The 19340-nt window shown below is 40.4% G+C and overlaps 2 long non-coding RNA genes across 2 annotated transcripts; both read left to right on the forward strand.

Annotated features, from left to right (window-relative positions):
- The first annotated feature begins 368 nt into the window (after positions 1-368).
- Positions 369-1486, forward strand: LOC139195151 (uncharacterized). The gene is made up of 2 exons (XR_011579785.1): positions 369-437; positions 1264-1486. It is a non-coding gene; the product is annotated as an uncharacterized lncRNA (long non-coding RNA).
- A 6202-nt stretch (positions 1487-7688) lies between these two features.
- On the forward strand, positions 7689-8806 carry LOC139195152 (uncharacterized). Its single transcript, XR_011579786.1, has 2 exons — positions 7689-7757; positions 8584-8806. It is a non-coding gene; the product is annotated as an uncharacterized lncRNA (long non-coding RNA).
- The last annotated feature ends 10534 nt before the right edge of the window (positions 8807-19340 follow it).

Raw genomic sequence — 19340 nt, forward strand, 5'->3', positions numbered from 1 at the left:
GGAGAAGACAGGGAATCTTCCGTCAAGTTTGACGGAATATTCCGACGCCGTTAGTTAACTTTAACGGAAACCGTTAGTTTTTAACGGAATATTCCGGGAATATTCCTAACGCCGTTCACTGTAGCCGTCAGTGTGCCTGGCACGTGGCCGCGCGTGGGCCGCGCGTAGGTCCGTGCCACGTCAGGCGCGTGGGGGCGCGTGGAGCATCCAAAAATTATTTTAAAATTATGGGGATGATCCTGAGGTTGTGTAGGTCACTGTGGTATATTCATATACCTAATTTGAGCATCGTATGAAGAATTTATTACCTAGTTGGTTTAGGTGCGTTAAATGTGCGTTAAATGATTGTTTTAAGTTATTTCACTTCTAGGTGGAACATTTAACGAGGACGAGCACATCCAGGGGCGTCAAGGGGGTTACGACCCGGCGACATACCAGTGAGTGGGCATTGCTTTCTATATATATACCTATATACTCGATTTCCCCAGAAATCAAATTTAAATGAAAAATATATTGAAATGAAATGAAATATGATGTGATTGCCATGCATAGAATGTTATGGATATTATGAACTGTCGTATGATGCATATATGTGTGATGGTGCTGTGGACGCACAGGTAAGTATTTAATTACTGTTATGTTGAGGATGATGATATATTGAGCTCATATCCTGCACCATGGTTTAGTGCTTATAGTATTCACCGCATCGCACGCTCGCCTTGGATCCAAGTAGATGCTGGTCGTACAGTCCACGCGGAGTGGGTACGACGGGCCAGTCGTAGAGTGTTAGTGAGATTATGACTGGTGGGTGACCTTAGGTTATTGTATACAGATGATTGATGAGAGAAGCACTAGAGCGAATATTACCATGAGTCGTTCAGACTACATTAGGTGGTTCCGACTTATGTGCAGAAGGCCGGACAGGTCACGCGGAGTGACTCCGGCAGAGAGTGAGATTGATAGATGTTGAGCTCTAGGTTCAATCGTTCAGGGCTATTAGAGGGCCTCCGATTGATTATTTCTTTTACCTGATTATATTATGTTAATGCATTCATACTACACTGTTGAAATTGGCATGGTACATTCTTTATTGAATCTGTTATAAGATTGATGATTGAGACAGTTGAGATATATATGCTATATACTATTTTTCTGGGAAAGTATACAGGTTTTCCAAAAAGGGGTTATAAATGTGGATTTATGAAATGATTTGGAAAAGCTTGATTTTCGCCCACTCACGTTTTCTGTTTTTCGCCCCTCCAGGTTCTAGTTGTTAGTTGAGGCGTTGGTGGCCTACGAGGACTGCTTCGGCGTTCTGACAGACTAAATAAATGTAGGATTCACCCGAGGGTGTTGTAAAATAGTTATGGTCCTACTTGACTGCACCTAGACGCTTATGCTCTGTTTATGTGTGTTTAGTACACTCTTATGCACATAGAATGCTAGGTTGTAAATAACTGCAATTAGTGGTTTTCGTTGACTCGTATTTTTTTTTTTTTTTTTAAATCGTTTCCGCTTGCGTTATGGTTACGTCACGCTCACGTGACGGCCAGCACGTCCTAGTCTTCGGGTTAGGGTGTGTCAGTTTGGTATCAGAGCATAGGTTGCAGTCCTGTATAACTAATGAGTTCTTCTATTGATTTTGTTATGTTTTCTGTCAGAATTATGCCGCCTCGTAGAGATCCTCGCCGTGCTGCTGAGCCTAATTTCCCCGATATAACTCAGCTAGGGGCAGCAATGGCTCAAGCTTTTCAGGCTAATATCCGTCCTCCTCAGAGAACGCCCGTAGAGACGATGTATAATCTGAAACTGGAAACTTTTGAGGGAAATGAAGGTTATGAAGGGGCAGAAAAGTGGTTGGATCGAATTGAGCAGACCTTTCAAGTGATGCAAAGTCAGGGAAACCTGCCAGCTAATAGATGGGTGGAGACCACCACCTGGTTTTTGGGCCGTGAGCCAGCTGCGTGGTGGATAAATCAGTCGAGGCACATGGCACCTGAAAGGGCAGCCGAATGGGAGGTATTTAAGGAAAATTTTATGAAGAGATTTGTTCCTCCGGAATATATAGATCGCAAGAAACAGGAATTCACCAGTCTGAAGCAGAGGAATATGTCTGCACATGAGTACTACAGGAAGTTTACTGATTTATCCCGTTATGATTCTGATTTAGCGGGTAATCAAGCAGAAATGCTTCGTCGTTTCAAGTTAGGATCTAAGAAGAAGTACAGAACGTTTGCCAATGCACTTCCCTGTGCCGATTATCATGAGTATTTTGAGATTCTGGTCCGGATGGAAGACTCTGATAATCTTCCGGACAGTGAGGATGAAGAGGATAAGGGTAATGGTCAGAAGAAAAATGAGAAAGGTAAAGGTGTTTCCATTCCAGGACCTCGTCAGATGCAGAATTTTAAGAAGAGTGGAATGAGTTCGAGTTCTTCCAGTGGTGGATTTAGTGCCACAGGTCCGAGGAGAGGAGGTGGTAGGTTTGGTAATGGACCTAGATTTTCTGGTCAGAGAGGCTTTGGTGGTACTGGTAGTTCAGGTTCTCCGTTATGTCGCCGTTGTAATTTCCGACATTATGGGGAATGTAGGAGAAGCAGTGGTGCATGCTTTACATGTGGTCAGACAGGACATAGAGCTATGTATTGTCCCCAGAATCAGCAGAGGCCCCAGCAGCCTGTTAGGCCAACACCAGCACCGACTCAACAGAACTTTAATTCAGGCAGTTATGGCCAGGGTGGTCGTGGTGGTGCTTATCACTATCAGGGTGATGCTGCTCCTTATGCTCCGGGACAGTATCACTATTCCCAGGATCCTTATTTTCAGAGTGGATATTCTCAGGATCAAGGAGGTTATACTTCATATCCGTCTATGCCAGCTAGCGGATCTCAGTGGTATCAGGGGGGTCAGCCCCAACAGAGCGGAGTTGCTGCTAGTAGTGCAGGGTCGTTTAGGCCGCCTGCCCAGGCAGGTCAAGGACGTACTCATCAGGGACGAGGTAACCAGAATGGCAGAGGTCGTGGAGGACGACAGCCAGCTCAGGGACGTGTTAACCACATCTCGCTGCAAGATGCTCAGAACCATCCAGACTTGATTATGGGTACGTTGAATGTTCTTGGTCATTTTGCTAGAGTCTTGATTGATTGTGGTGCTACACACTCTGTGATTTCTCATACATTTGCTCAAATAACGCAACCTCATCCTTCACCTCTAGGGTTTGATTTAGAGTTTGCTATGCCTAGAGGGGATAAATGTTATGTTGATAGTTTTTACTCTGGGTGTCCAGTGATGGTAGATAATGTCATTATGCCTGCTAATCTTATCCCGTTAGACATCGTGGATTTTGATGTGATTTTAGGGGCGGATTGGTTGCATTATAATCGCGCCCATATAGATTGTTACGGGAAATCAGTTACTTTTCTTCGTCCTGGACTACCCGAGGTTACATTTGTGGGTGAAAGAAATGGGGTGAGGCATGGTGTTATTTCAGCCATAAGGGCAAAGAAGTTGTTATCCAAGGGTTGTCAGGGATACTTGGCACATGTGGTGTTAAATGATGTTGATTCCGGTAGTGTGGAGGAAGTCGGAGTAGTCAGACACTATCCTGATGTATTTCCAGATGATTTACCTGGGTTGCCTCCAGATAGAGATGTGGAATTTTCGATTGATTTGCTTCCAGGTACGAACCCTATCTCTTTGACTCCTTATAGAATGGCACCATCGGAATTAAGAGAGTTGAAAATTCAATTGCAAGAGTTAATTGATAAAGGTTTTATTCAGCCTAGTTCTTCACCTTGGGGAGCTCCGGTGTTGTTTGTAAGAAAGAAAGATGGAACTTTGAGATTGTGCATTGATTACAGGCAATTGAATCGGGTGACGATTAAAAACCGTTATCCCTTGCCTCGTATAGATGATTTGTTTGATCAGCTCAAAGGTGCCTGTGTGTTTTCTAAGATCGATTTGAGGTCTGGGTATTATCAATTAAAGATTAAAGATGAGGATGTTCATAAAACAGCTTTCAGGACTCGTTATGGGCATTATGAGTTTTTGGTGATGCCATTTGGATTAACGAACGCTCCTGCAGCTTTCATGAAATTGATGAATGAAGTATTCCAGGAATATCTTGACAGATTTGTCATTGTTTTTATTGATGACATCCTGGTATATTCTAAGTCGAAATCAGACCATATTCGACATCTTAACTTGGTGTTAAGGAAATTGAGGGAACACCGATTATATGCCAAATTTAGTAAATGTGAATTTTGGCTGGATCAAGTGGCATTTTTGGGACATGTGGTATCAGCTCAGGGAATTCAAGTGGATCCTCAAAAGATAGCAGCAGTGGAAAATTGGGAACAACCTCGAACGGTCACTGAGGTGCGGAGTTTTCTTGGTTTGGCAGGTTATTATAGACGGTTTGTTCAAGACTTTTCTATGATTGCCTTGCCATTAACGAAGTTAACCAGGAAGGATGTTAAGTTTGAGTGGGATGAAAGTTGTGAGCAAAGTTTCCAGCAGTTGAAGTATTGCCTTACTCATGCACCTGTGTTAGTACTTTCTGATGATGATGGTAACTTCGAGATCTATAGTGATGCTTCTTTGAATGGTTTGGGTTGTGTTTTGATGCAGCATAGTAGAGTGATTGCCTATGCTTCTAGGCAGTTGAAGACTCATGAAAGAAACTATCCGACTCACGATCTTGAGTTAGCAGCTATTGTGTTTGCTTTGAAGATCTGGAGACATTATCTCTATGGCGAGAAATGTAAGATCTTTACAGATCATAAAAGCCTTAAGTACCTTTTCACTCAGCATGATCTTAATCTTCGTCAGAGAAGATGGTTGGAATTGTTAAGTGATTATGATTGCACGATTGAGTACCATCCGGGTCGTGCAAATGTGGTAGCTGATGCTCTGAGTAGGAAGCCTCAAGGGCGACTTAATGCTTTGTATGCCAGTCGTGTTCCTCTTCTGGCAGAGTTGAGATCTACTGGAGTAGAGTTAGAATGGGAAGAGCAAAGTGAAGCTTTTCTTGCCAATTTTCAAGTCAAGCCAATTTTAATTGATCGGGTACTTACAGCTCAATCGTTGGATGAAGAAATTCAAGAATTGATCAGTTTAAGAAAGGAAGGGAAGAAGAAAGATCTCAAGATCCGAGAATCTGATAGTATGCTTATGCAAGAGAACAGGATGTATGTGCCTAATAATGAGGAACTGAAGAAAGAAATCTTGGATGAAGCACATTGTTCGGCTTATGCTATGCACCCAGGAGGAACTAAAATGTATCATACCATTCGACCATTCTACTATTGGCCGGGTATGAAGAGAGAGATTGCGGAGTATGTGAGTAGGTGTATTGTTTGCCAGCAGGTTAAGGCTGAAAGAAAGAAGCCGTTTGGGAGATTGCAACCACTTCCCGTTCCCCAGTGGAAATGGGAGAATATAACGATGGATTTTGTGTATAAGTTGCCACGTACACAAAATGGTTTTGATGGCATTTGGGTGGTTGTAGATCGACTTACCAAATCAGCACATTTTATTCCAGTAAGGGAGAAGTACTCTTTAAATAAGTTGGCTCAGTTATTCATATCAAAGGTTGTAAAGTATCATGGTGTCCCAGTGAATATTATTTCTGATCGAGATCCAAGATTTACTTCTAAGTTTTGGATAGCTTTTCAAGAAGCTTTAGGTACTAGATTGCTTTACAGTACAGCTTATCATCCACAGACAGATGGTCAGTCAGAGAGAACTATTCAGACACTCGAGGATATGTTGAGATCCTCTGTGATGCAATTTGGTGATTCTTGGCATGATCGCTTGGATTTGATGGAGTTTGCCTACAATAATAGTTTTCATTCGAGTATTGGAATGTCTCCATTTGAAGCACTTTATGGTAAAGCTTGCCGTACGCCATTATGTTGGTCAGAGGTTGGTGAAAGAATACTTGAGGGCCCAGAGATTGTGGATGAGACTACTCAGAATATTCAGGTAATTAAGTCTAACCTGAAAGTGGCCCAGGATAGACAAAAGAGCCTAGCGGATCGTCATACCACGGACAGAATGTATAATGTGGGCGACTATGTTTTTCTGAAATTATCGCCTTGGAGAGGTGTGGTTCGTTTTGGAAAGAAAGGAAAGCTAAGTCCCAGGTACATTGGACCTTATGAGATCACTGAGAGGATTGGTGAAGTTGCTTACAGGTTGGAGCTACCTCCAGAGTTGTCTAAGGTACATAATGTGTTCCATGTCTCGATGCTTCGGCATTATGTTTCAGATCCTTCACATGTGATTCCTTCTCAACCATTGGAAATTAATCCGGACTTGACGTATGATGAGGAACCAGTGACTATACTGGATTGGAAAGATAAGACCTTGAGGAATAAGACCGTGAGCTTGGTGAAAGTATTGTGGAGAAACCATTCAGCTGAAGAAGCTACTTGGGAGACAGAAGATCGGATGAGAGATATGTATCCGAGATTATTCTATGACTTTTGATGTTCTGGTTAGTGATTGGAATTTCGGGGACGAAATTCTATAAGGAGGGGAGATTGTCACAGCCCGTCCCAGAGTTACTAAATACCGAGGACGTGAAATTACTAAAACGCCCTTAAACGGGATTAAGGTGCGTAAATTTGGTATTTGTTTTACACTAAGATCCTAAACTAGGGTTAGAATTATATTAGTATGTGTTAATTTAATTTGTGTTTGGACTTAGGGTGGGGTCCTACCCCCTAAATCCCTCCCCAAAACCCGTGGGATGTCTCTCTCTCATCTCCCTTCACTCTCTCTCTCTTTCTTCATTTCAGTATCACTCTCTCTCTCTTACTCTCGAACTCTCTCAAGCTCTCGGACAAACACCAAGAACAATCACAATCCTACACCAACGTCCGATCTAAGATCACCACGACACTCCTTAGGACCTCACGAGCACGGGAATACCAGTTTTAGGTAAGTTCTATTTCGAGAATCCTAGTTTCAAAACACCCCGTGAATTGACACTGTTCACGAACTTAATTTTGGTTGTGTTTTAGGTTAAACAAAGATCACCACGAGTCTTAGGAAGTTCCAAGGAGGCTCGGAGTGCCTCGTTTGAACAAAATGGACGTCGGGATCGTCGGGTTCGAGTTTGGCCGAAATTGAAGAATTTTGAAAGGTTTGATCTTGTTGTTTTTAGGCCTTAAAACCCTTCCAACGTGTTAGTACATGTTAAATGCTTCATTTTGGTATAAAATGCGAAGAAATTGGTTGAAAAACGAAGGAGAATAGTGGATTTGAAATTTTTCCAGAAACCGGCGAACAGTCGCCGGCGACCGGCGACTCGCCGGAGAAGACAGGGAATCTTCCGTCAAGTTTGACGGAATATTCCGACGCCGTTAGTTAACTTTAACGGAAACCGTTAGTTTTTAACGGAATATTCCGGGAATATTCCTAACGCCGTTCACTGTAGCCGTCAGTGTGCCTGGCACGTGGCCGCGCGTGGGCCGCGCGTAGGTCCGTGCCACGTCAGGCGCGTGGGGGCGCGTGGAGCATCCAAAAATTATTTTAAAATTATGGGGATGATCCTGAGGTTGTGTAGGTCACTGTGGTATATTCATATACCTAATTTGAGCATCGTATGAAGAATTTATTACCTAGTTGGTTTAGGTGCGTTAAATGTGCGTTAAATGATTGTTTTAAGTTATTTCACTTCTAGGTGGAACATTTAACGAGGACGAGCACATCCAGGGGCGTCAAGGGGGTTACGACCCGGCGACATACCAGTGAGTGGGCATTGCTTTCTATATATATACCTATATACTCGATTTCCCCAGAAATCAAATTTAAATGAAAAATATATTGAAATGAAATGAAATATGATGTGATTGCCATGCATAGAATGTTATGGATATTATGAACTGTCGTATGATGCATATATGTGTGATGGTGCTGTGGACGCACAGGTAAGTATTTAATTACTGTTATGTTGAGGATGATGATATATTGAGCTCATATCCTGCACCATGGTTTAGTGCTTATAGTATTCACCGCATCGCACGCTCGCCTTGGATCCAAGTAGATGCTGGTCGTACAGTCCACGCGGAGTGGGTACGACGGGCCAGTCGTAGAGTGTTAGTGAGATTATGACTGGTGGGTGACCTTAGGTTATTGTATACAGATGATTGATGAGAGAAGCACTAGAGCGAATATTACCATGAGTCGTTCAGACTACATTAGGTGGTTCCGACTTATGTGCAGAAGGCCGGACAGGTCACGCGGAGTGACTCCGGCAGAGAGTGAGATTGATAGATGTTGAGCTCTAGGTTCAATCGTTCAGGGCTATTAGAGGGCCTCCGATTGATTATTTCTTTTACCTGATTATATTATGTTAATGCATTCATACTACACTGTTGAAATTGGCATGGTACATTCTTTATTGAATCTGTTATAAGATTGATGATTGAGACAGTTGAGATATATATGCTATATACTATTTTTCTGGGAAAGTATACAGGTTTTCCAAAAAGGGGTTATAAATGTGGATTTATGAAATGATTTGGAAAAGCTTGATTTTCGCCCACTCACGTTTTCTGTTTTTCGCCCCTCCAGGTTCTAGTTGTTAGTTGAGGCGTTGGTGGCCTACGAGGACTGCTTCGGCGTTCTGACAGACTAAATAAATGTAGGATTCACCCGAGGGTGTTGTAAAATAGTTATGGTCCTACTTGACTGCACCTAGACGCTTATGCTCTGTTTATGTGTGTTTAGTACACTCTTATGCACATAGAATGCTAGGTTGTAAATAACTGCAATTAGTGGTTTTCGTTGACTCGTATTTTTTTTTTTTTTTTAAATCGTTTCCGCTTGCGTTATGGTTACGTCACGCTCACGTGACGGCCAGCACGTCCTAGTCTTCGGGTTAGGGTGTGTCAATATGCCTACATGACTAGATAGCTTAACCCCAACAATGCCTTGGACACTCTCGATGGAATGCCTTTGACATGATCAAAGATCAAGGACCTAACCATTAGACATCTACGATGCCTCAGGTCAAAGGACTACTTTGCATATTGCAACTTATGAGTTCTTACATGACATGTATGTTCGAACTCTCTTTTGATCGTTGTTCAATGTACTCGATTACTCTTTCAAGTACCTATGTGTTTGTCTTAGTGTCCAACACTAAATGACTTGAGACTAGTCATACTCACGCTTGAGTTGACATAACACATACTAACCTTAGTGGATTGTCAATGCCCAATTGGCAATCCTATGGCTACGAACGTTTTAGGAATGAACATAAGAGAAAGGTCTCGTTAATCTAACTTATTTAAATCACTTCTCTCTTAGATCAAATACATTCCTTGGATTCCCTTATTGCTTAAACACATGATACAATAAATAATGATTAACAATAAGCTTTGCCCTTCATTAAACATATAATAGTTTAATACAATAAGTATTCCAAAAGCTATTACATCAAATGAATGGCTTTGTGGGCATACTTCCAACACTAACCTACATAAGTTAAACTTTAAAACACCAAGCTAGACTTAAAAACAAAAGACTAGACTCTATAGACTCTAAACTGACCTAAAACACTCAAATCAACAAAACTAAGTTAAAAAAGCTCAATTCTAGACCTAACAAGTGATTTGGACGAAAATATAACTTAATTTGACTCAGAAGACTAAAAGAAAATAGATTATGACTTAACTAACTCAAAACACACTAAAAATGAAGGAAATTTTGTGAAAAACATGTCCATTTGAGCAACATCTATGACATGCAATTAACAATTAAAGGCGGAATCATGCTTGTATGCACTAAAAAACAAAACATTACCCATGAAATTCAAAGCCTAGTAGTTATGTGAACCAAGACTCAACTCAAGAACAAAGTGAGTTGAGAAATTTTATACCTTTGAAGCACCTCTTTGCTTAGCAAAGGTTAATCACCCATGTAAGGGCTTTCTTTCCTTTGTCACCTTACTCCTTGGCTCCATGGATGTGGATGGAGGAACTTTGCTTCTTGGCTCCATGCCTTCTTGGATATGGATGGAAGAATTGGTTTCTCCAAAAGTCCCCAAAGTTGAAGACCTCTAAGTTCCGACACCAAGGATGGTTGAAGAAGAAGATGAGTGGCCATGGAAGAGTTAGATGCTAGTAAACTCTTGATAGGAGCATATTTATGCGCCTTAGTTAGCTAGTTCTTATGCATTGTTGTTATGTTTTCTTCGTCAAAGTAGTCTTTTAAGCTACTTTCATGTGTTTTCAGGGTTAAAGGACATATTACACGAAATGATGCAATTTGGTGCTTTTGGAGCAAAAAGTGAGCTGGAATGTGGTGTATGCAAATGGAGCACGAGGAATGGACGAGTTTGAAGGTCGAGGGAGCTTAAGAAATGAAGAAATGAAAGTAAAGAACAAAGAAGTCGGAATTGGCAACTAAAGTTTCTAAAGTTGGAAGTTTCTATTCTTGGAGGTTTCCATTTTCGAGAGTTTCTATTCTTGACTTTGGGCTTTTGGATGACCCATCTTTGCCTCTTGGACCTATGCTGCACCTAACCCTAACCCTAGCCCACTTAATCAGCCGCACTTAGGCCTTGTTCACATGAAAAAAAATCTGATTACTTACCCTAAGCCCATGCCGCACCTAATGTTCTAGAAACCCTAGTTTTTGGTGGATTTCCTAACCCTAGCCCATTTGTCTAACCTGATTTCTTTAGGGTTTGGCTGCCTATATATATGTGTTTTACCTCCCTTGGCCGGAGAACACCCTCTCCATATTCAGAATTTTCGTCCATACTTTCAGCCACACCATTCTACACATCGGAAAATCCCAAAAACACAATTCTAGCCATTTTTCTTCCTTGCCGCAAGCCATCTACCACCATTCTTCCATATTTTCTAACCTTCCCCCATCCTTTTGCCGCAACACATCCATTCCACCAAAGAGAGGAGCTTTGCCGTGACCTTAGGAGAGGAGGAAGGCTTTGCCGCATGCAATTTTCAACCATTGGAGTTTCTAGAGTTCTTTCTTCCCTTGCTTCTGTTTTCATGTTTAATTTAACTTGCTGTTCAATTATGTTAAACATGTGGAACTAATTTCTTTTTAGTTAGAGGTGAATTTGAAGCCATGGACATATGTTTTATATGATTTGATTTCTTCCAATTATGATTTCAGAAATTGTGAATGTGATTTACTTATCTATTTGATTGATAACTTGTTTATGTATGTGGGTTGAGGGTCGACACTTAATTTGCATGCTTAAACTTGATGCTAGGGTATAAGGGAATTTCACCTAATCGTTATTAACTTATATTCGTAAGTAGTGAAAGTCGCTAGTCACGATTGTGTTAAGTAAATCCTAGGCAAGAGTAACATGCGTATCCCATAGTTATGAATGCCTCGTCAATGCTTATGATGTCCATTGAACTTAATGATCTTTGATATGTGTCTCTATCATGCGTATTCCATAGTTAGGGTCCTTGATAAGAATAATTTGGTTGTAATGCGTATTCCATTCAATTCAATGAATCTAGGGAAATCTGAGAATTAATTGGTGCAATCTAGTTAATTTGGGGCATTGTCATTCATGGTTTGTTGAAAGAGTAATTGGAGATTGAGTTGTATGCATATGTTCATGTGTGGATAAGGAACCCTCTAACTAGCTTCTCACCATTCTATTTCATCACAATCTGTTTTGCTTTAAGTTTGTTTTCAAAGTTTAAGTTTTAAAGTTTCAATTTTCGTCAAAATCATTCCCCCATTTATTTTAAAGTGTTAGATTAGTTAGAGATCCATTTAGTTGTGTTTTTAAGTGTTTTGAGTCAAGTCATAGTCCAAATTCGTCCAAACTAGTGTTAGGTACTCAAAACTGCCCAGAAAGTGGTTTTAAGGCAGTTTTGAGCCTTCTAGTTGCTGTTTTGAGTTTTTAGTTTGTTTAGGTGTTTTAAATTCTAGTTTTGCATTAATTGAGTCTAGTTTAGTGTCCTACATTATAATTTTATGTTCTTGAGTCAGTTTTACATTGATTAGCATCCCTAGTTAATCCCCGGTCTAGAACGATCCCTATTTGCTCATATACTACAATTGTCATCCATAGGGTTTAATTTGTGTGTCAAGTTAATTTTCACATCAAATTTTGGCGCCGTTGGTGGGGATTAGCAAAATTGCTAATCCCTTGTGTTATTGCCGTGTGTTTTAGTATAAATTACTTAGTTTTCTGATTTTGTTTTGTTTTCTTGGTTTAGGTACTAGTGCATGACGCGGAGTCCTCAAACTGTGCATGCAAATATCTGGGACTTTAACGACGATTTTGAACGTGATTTGAGAAGAAAGAGGAGGCATCCCGAACCTAGTGAACCTAGTTCAAGTTCAGAGGCCGAATCTGAGTTTGAAGAAGTGGAAGAAGAAGTTATGGCCGCGGACAATCGGACCATTAAAGAGCTTTCGGCCTCGGGGTTGACCAATGCCGCACCATTATGCATTCAATACCCCGCGGCTGCCCAAGGCAAGACCGACGAATTTGAGTTGAAGTCAAGCTTGTTGCACCACATTCCGAAATACCATGGGCTTTCCATGGAAGATCCCAACAAGCATCTCAAGGAGTTCGAGGTTGTTTGTTCGAGCATGACACCCATCAATGTTGACGGGAGTATTCTGATGATGAAGGCTTTTCCATTCTCACTTTTGGAAAAGGCGAAAGATTGGCTTTACGAGTTAGCACCCGGAACGGTTACATCTTGGGATAGTATGAAAAGAGCATTCTTGGAGAAGTTTTTCCCAACTTCAAGAGTCATTCTCTTGAGGAAACGGATTAGTGGCATCCAACAAAACCCAGGTGAATCGTTTCCTTCTTATTATGAACGTTTTAAATCACTTGTTGCTTCTTGTCCACAGCATCAAATGAAGGAGGAGCTACTCATTCAATACTTCTACGAAGGACTCCTTCCCATGGAACGCCAAATGCTTGATGCCTCGGCGGGAGGTGCGTTGGTGGATAAAACTCCGGGGGCTGCAAAAGTTCTAATTGCCAACCGAGCACATAATTCATAACAATACGAAGGTGTTGGACAAAGGGACCCTCCACGGCCACAAGTGAATGAGGTAAGTTCTATGCCCGAGATTCAATCCCAATTAGCTAACCTTACCTCTATTGTTTCTCAGTTGGCCGAGCGAATGAAGATTCATGGACCAAGTGTGTGTGGCGTGTGCTCGATGCAAGGACATGCCAACGATCAATGCCCTCAATTGATTGAGAATGGGGGTTGGGAATCTGCCAATGCCGTGGGTTTTGGGAACCAAAATCAACCATGCCATGATCCATACTCTAATTCCTACAATCCGGGGTGGAGGGACCATCCGAATTTCAAATGGCGGGATCCTCAACAACCCCAACAACAAGGAGGATTTAGGCAGCAACCACCGGGCTTTTATACAAAGCCATTCGTCCCCAATCAAAACCAAGTGCAAACCGCCCCACCAAACTCAGGTATGTCTTTGGATAATGATCAAGTTGTTAAGTTACTTACTACTTTGACGCAGGAAGTACAAACTCAAAATAAGGAGAGACAAATCCAAGACAAACGGGTGGACAATTTGGAGAAGCAGATGGGTCAAATTGCCGAGTTTATAGGGCAAATTAGAGAACAAGGCAGATTGCCTAGTTCAACCGTTGTGAATCCTAAAGGAGGCTTTGAAACCGTCAATGCAATCATGTTGAGAAGTGGTACACAGGTTGGAGCCGAACCAAAATCATCCAAATCAAGTCACGATGAGGATGAAAAGTTGCTACAAGAGGAAGCACAGGGACCAAAACTCACAGCCAAGGATGAACAATCCATGCCGCCACCCTCTAACCCTCCTAAATCGTCCTCAACCACCAAGGTAAGTCCAAATTCGACTTTTTCTAGTTCTATTCCACTGAATGTGCCCTTTCCTGGCAGGTTTAGGCAATCAAAGAAGGAAGAAGCCGAGAAGGACATTCTAGAGACCTTTCGAAAAGTTCAAGTCAATATTCCGCTCCTTGATGCAATTAAGCAAGTCCCGAGGTATGCTAAGTTTTTAAAAGAACTTTGTACATCAAGGAGAAGGATTTCGAACAAAGAGGTGGTCCAAGTAAGTGAGAATGTTTCTGCCATGTTACAAAGGAAATTACCCCCTAAATGCAAAGATCCGGGTAGTTTTACAATTCCGTGCGTTATTGGCAAGACTAAATTTGAACAATGCATGTTAGACTTAGGGGCTTCGATTAATGTTATGCCATACTCTATTTATGCATCTATGAACTTAGGTGAGCTTAAAAACGATGGTGTGATTATTCAATTAGCCGATCGTTCTAATGCATATCCAAAGGGTGTTTTGGAAGATGTTTTGGTGCAGGTGGGCAATTTGATTTTTCCAGCGGACTTTTACGTGCTTGACATGGAGGATTCACCCTATTCTACCCCATTGCCGATACTATTAGGGAGGCCCTTCATGAAGACAGCCCAAACCAAGATTGATGTGGCTAAGGGAGAGTTAACAATGGAGTTTGGTGATGAATTGATTAAATTCAAAGTTCCTGAATATGTTAAGAATCCTAATGATGTTCGTTCTTGTTTTGCAATAAATGTGATTAAAAATGTGGGGAAGGAACATTCATGCGCACCAATCAAGAAGGATGTCCCTAGATGCATCATCAAAGAGGGTATTGGAGTGGAGTATACGAAACATGTCATTACACCCAAAATACCAAATCTGGCTGAGAGCACCACCTTTGCTGCCCCTTTTGAGTCTTCATATACATGCATTGGTAAGCCTCCTCCTCTAATTCCAATTCCCATTTCCACTAATAGGTTATTGCCTTCTGTGGTGCAGGTACCAAATCAAATCCATGATTATGGGAGTTTTTACCATGGGAAGCTCAATGCCACAATCTGGGACCATCATTATCCACTGCCATACATAGACCCAATGCATGAGTATTTCGAGGAGCATGTCGTGGAGGAGGTACCCCTCCATGCCGTGGCACCTAGTCCAGCTTAAATGGAGGTACCGTCCGGCTGGAAGACATTAAAGCAAGCGCTTCGTGGGAGGCAACCCATGCATTCGACAAAGGAAGACCTAGAGAGCACTCCAATTCCAGATTTGCGTTTCTAAACCCTTCTCTTTGTTGTTTATTTCGTTTCTGCCTTGTTCGGTTGTTAGTGTTTCTTTGTTTGTTTATGTGTTTTTGTGTGAGTCTATGCTTAAAACATTGAGGACAATGTTTGGTTTAAGTGTGGGGGGGTAACCAAAGTGTTTTGATGCAAATTCGTAGGGTTTTCTCACTCATACTTCCCAATGTTGTTTCTGGATGTTTTTAGGTGTTTTAAGCTGTTTTGGTGTGTTTTAATGTGTTTTGATTCAAAAATCCGAAAATCCCATAAAAATTTGAAAATTTGTTTTAAAAACCCCAAAAAGAGTTGTTTTTGTGTGTTTGTTTGTGTCTTAGGGTACCTTCCAACACAATGATGAGGATTCGGTTTTTAATTGCATGACTGTTAAAGAGAGTTATAAACATGGATGAAAGTTTGATTTACTCTTGGTTTATGCTTGGTTGTGGTTATAACTTATGAATTCACATGTAATCATAAAGAAAAAAAATTAGTTTTTGTAACATGCTTGAAGGAAGGAACTCAAACTAACGCTACATGCCTGAGAGACTTGAGCCTAAACTTTATTTGGAGAGTTAAAATCTGTGCATTCTTGTTTTCTAAAGTCGTTGCATGATCTCATTATTCTTTGCTTGGTTGTTACTTAGAATGCGTTTCATCACTTTGGTTCCAAATGCTAGAACTCATGCCAATTTCATTCAAAACATTTCATTGAATTGCATAACACGTATTCAAGATGAAGTTGTTTAGTAGTTGCCACCATATCCAAAAAGCCTTCATTCCATACATTTGTTTTTGTAGGTTTTAGCCCCGTTGAGCCTTGTTTAGCCTATATTGTTTGTTAACCCACGTTATCCTTACCTAGTCTAGATTAGGACCATCCATACCCTTGTTCTTAAAGCATAGTAAGCATGACTTAAAATGAATTCCTTTTGATCAAGGGTGTGCAGAAAACAAGTGTGGGGGAAAGTGAGCCTTGTGTATTGTGTACCAAAGTCTTAAATGAGGCATGGGTTAGAAAAGAAAAAGGAAAAAAATTCGTAGAAAAGAAAAAGAAAAGAAAAGAAAAAAATATGTGAAAATTGTGAAAAAGAGTTGAAAGAGCATGAAAATGAGCTCTAAGATGTTGGTTGTTGAAGAAAGGGTCCAAAACATTGAATTTGACCCTAAGTGTTGCATGAATTTCCCCTTTTAGCTTAAAAAGTGATTTTTGCACCCAAAAGTGAATTCTAAGTGTCAATTTCAGTGCTTTGCTTATTATTGTTTTAAGAACGTTTGTTTACCCTTCACCTTTCTTTGTTAGCCAATACCCCAAGCCCCGTTACAACCCTTAACTTCTATCTTGAGTGTTGTGTATATCAATTTGTGGAGTTTGGGATTGGTATGAGCATATGGTGTCACTGGTTCTCGCGTCTAAGTAGTAGCATTCCTTTCATGAGATCATATACATGCTTATTAAATTCAGAAAAAGCTTTCCTTGTTATAACATATGTGAGCATTCGTTTTTATATTTACATCAATCTTCTCACATATAACTAGTATAAGGTGTGTAGTCAGAAAATCTGTGTGAAAATTGAGTGCATATCTAGTGAGGAATTGAGCAAATTCTCTAAGGCATGTTACTAAGTTCAAAATCATGTTTTAATTGGTTAAGTGTGAACTAGTACGTGGTGACTATAATTAAGTATGTGCGTAAGTGTAAAGATGGCAAAAATCTGTGGGAATGATGATTTTTAATATGTCATGTGCATTGGAAATCCCTGAGGCAAACGTTGGAAGGTTGTTTTGTTTTGGTTAGTTTGTTTCATTTTGTTTTCTTTCTTTTGTTTGTTTTGCTCGAGGACTAGCAAAAGCTAAGTGTGGGGGAATTTGATAGGAGCATATTTATGCGCCTTAGTTAGCTAGTTCTTATGCATTGTTGTTATGTTTTCTTCGTCAAAGTAGTCTTTTAAGCTACTTTCATGTGTTTTCAGGGTAAAGGACATATTACACGAAATGATGCAATTTGGTGCTTTTGGAGCAAAAAATGAGCTGGAATGTGGTGTATGCAAATGGAGCACGAGGAATGGACGAGTTTGAAGGTCGAGGGAGCTTAAGAAATGAAGAAATGAAAGTAAAGAACAAAGAAGTCGGAATTGGCAACTAAAGTTTCTAAAGTTGGAAGTTTCTATTCTTGGAGGTTTCCATTTTCGAGAGTTTCTATTCTTGACTTTGGGCTTTTGGATGACCCATCTTTGCCTCTTGGACCTATGCTGCACCTAACCCTAACCCTAGCCCACTTAATCAGCCGCACTTAGGCCTTGTTCACATGAAAAAAAATCTGATTACTTACCCTAAGCCCATGCCGCACCTAATGTTCTAGAAACCCTAGTTTTTGGTGGATTTCCTAACCCTAGCCGCACCTAAACCCTAGCCCATTTGTCTAACCTGATTTCTTTAGGGTTTGGCTGCCTATATATATGTGTTTTACCTCCCTTGGCCGGAGAACACCCTCTCCATATTCAGAATTTTCGTCCATACTTTCAGCCACACCATTCTACACATCAGAAAATCCCAAAAACACAATTCTAGCCATTTTTCTTCCTTGCCGCAAGCCATCTACCACCATTCTTCCATATTTTCTAACCTTCCCCCATCCTTTTGCCGCAACACATCCATTCCACCAAAGAGAGGAGCTTTGCCGTGACCTTAGGAGAGGAGGAAGGCTTTGCCGCATGCAATTTTCAACCATTGGAGTTTCTAGAGTTCTTTCTTCCCTTGCTTCTGTTTTCATGTTTAATTTAACTTGCTGTTCAATTATGTTAAACATGTGGAACTAATTTCTTTTTAGTTAGAGGTGAATTTGAAGCCATGGACATATGTTTTATATGATTTGATTTCTTCCAATTATGATTTCAGAAATTGTGAATGTGATTTACTTATCTATTTGATTGATAACTTGTTTATGTATGTGGGTTGAGGGTCGACACTTAATTTGCATGCTTAAACTTGATGCTAGGGTATAAGGGAATTTCACCTAATCGTTATTAACTTATATTCGTAAGTAGTGAAAGTCGCTAGTCACGATTGTGTTAAGTAAATCCTAGGCAAGAGTAACATGCGTATCCCATAGTTATGAATGCCTCGTCAATGCTTATGATGTCCATTGAACTTAATGATCTTTGATATGTGTCTCTATCATGCGTATTCCATAGTTAGGGTCCTTGATAAGAATAATTTGGTTGTAATGCGTATTCCATTCAATTCAATGAATCTAGGGAAATCTGAGAATTAATTGGTGCAATCTAGTTAATTTGGGGCATTGTCATTCATGGTTTGTTGAAAGAGTAATTGGAGATTGAGTTGTATGCATATGTTCATGTGTGGATAAGGAACCCTCTAACTAGCTTCTCACCATTCTATTTCATCACAATCTGTTTTGCTTTAAGTTTGTTTTCAAAGTTTAAGTTTTAAAGTTTCAATTTTCGTCAAAATCATTCCCCCATTTATTTTAAAGTGTTAGATTAGTTAGAGATCCATTTAGTTGTGTTTTTAAGTGTTTTGAGTCAAGTCATAGTCCAAATTCGTCCAAACTAGTGTTAGGTACTCAAAACTGCCCAGAAAGTGGTTTTAAGGCAGTTTTGAGCCTTCTAGTTGCTGTTTTGAGTTTTTAGTTTGTTTAGGTGTTTTAAATTCTAGTTTTGCATTAATTGAGTCTAGTTTAGTGTCCTACATTATAATTTTATGTTCTTGAGTCAGTTTTACATTGATTAGCATCCCTAGTTAATCCCCGGTCTAGAACGATCCCTATTTGCTCATATACTACAATTGTCATCCATAGGGTTTAATTTGTGTGTCAAGTTAATTTTCACATCAACTCTCCCATGGTGGCCGGCTATTCTAGAGAGAAAAGAGAGAAAGTTTTTCCCACTTTTCATCCTTAGAAAACCCTAATGAGGATGGAGCAAAGATACCCCTTCTATGCTTTCAACTTTTGTATGCATTTTGGACCAAAAGGCCCTTCCTCTCTCTATGGCCGGTTTTCCCAAGCCTTTAGGCTGTTTTGGGCTTCTTGAATTTGGTTTGTTAAGTTGTCATACAACTTAAGCTAATGGGCTTGACGATTCGAAGCCCAATTTGGGCTTTAAGGCCCAAACTAACCCAAGGTTTAAAGCGAACTTATTCGTTTGATTAATCAACATATTAATTAATTCTTGCCTTAAACAATTAAACCATCTAATTGTCCTT

The sequence above is a fragment of the Malus domestica genome, chromosome 04, assembly GCF_042453785.1.
Source record: "Malus domestica chromosome 04, GDT2T_hap1".
Classification (NCBI taxonomy): Eukaryota; Viridiplantae; Streptophyta; class Magnoliopsida; order Rosales; family Rosaceae; genus Malus; species Malus domestica.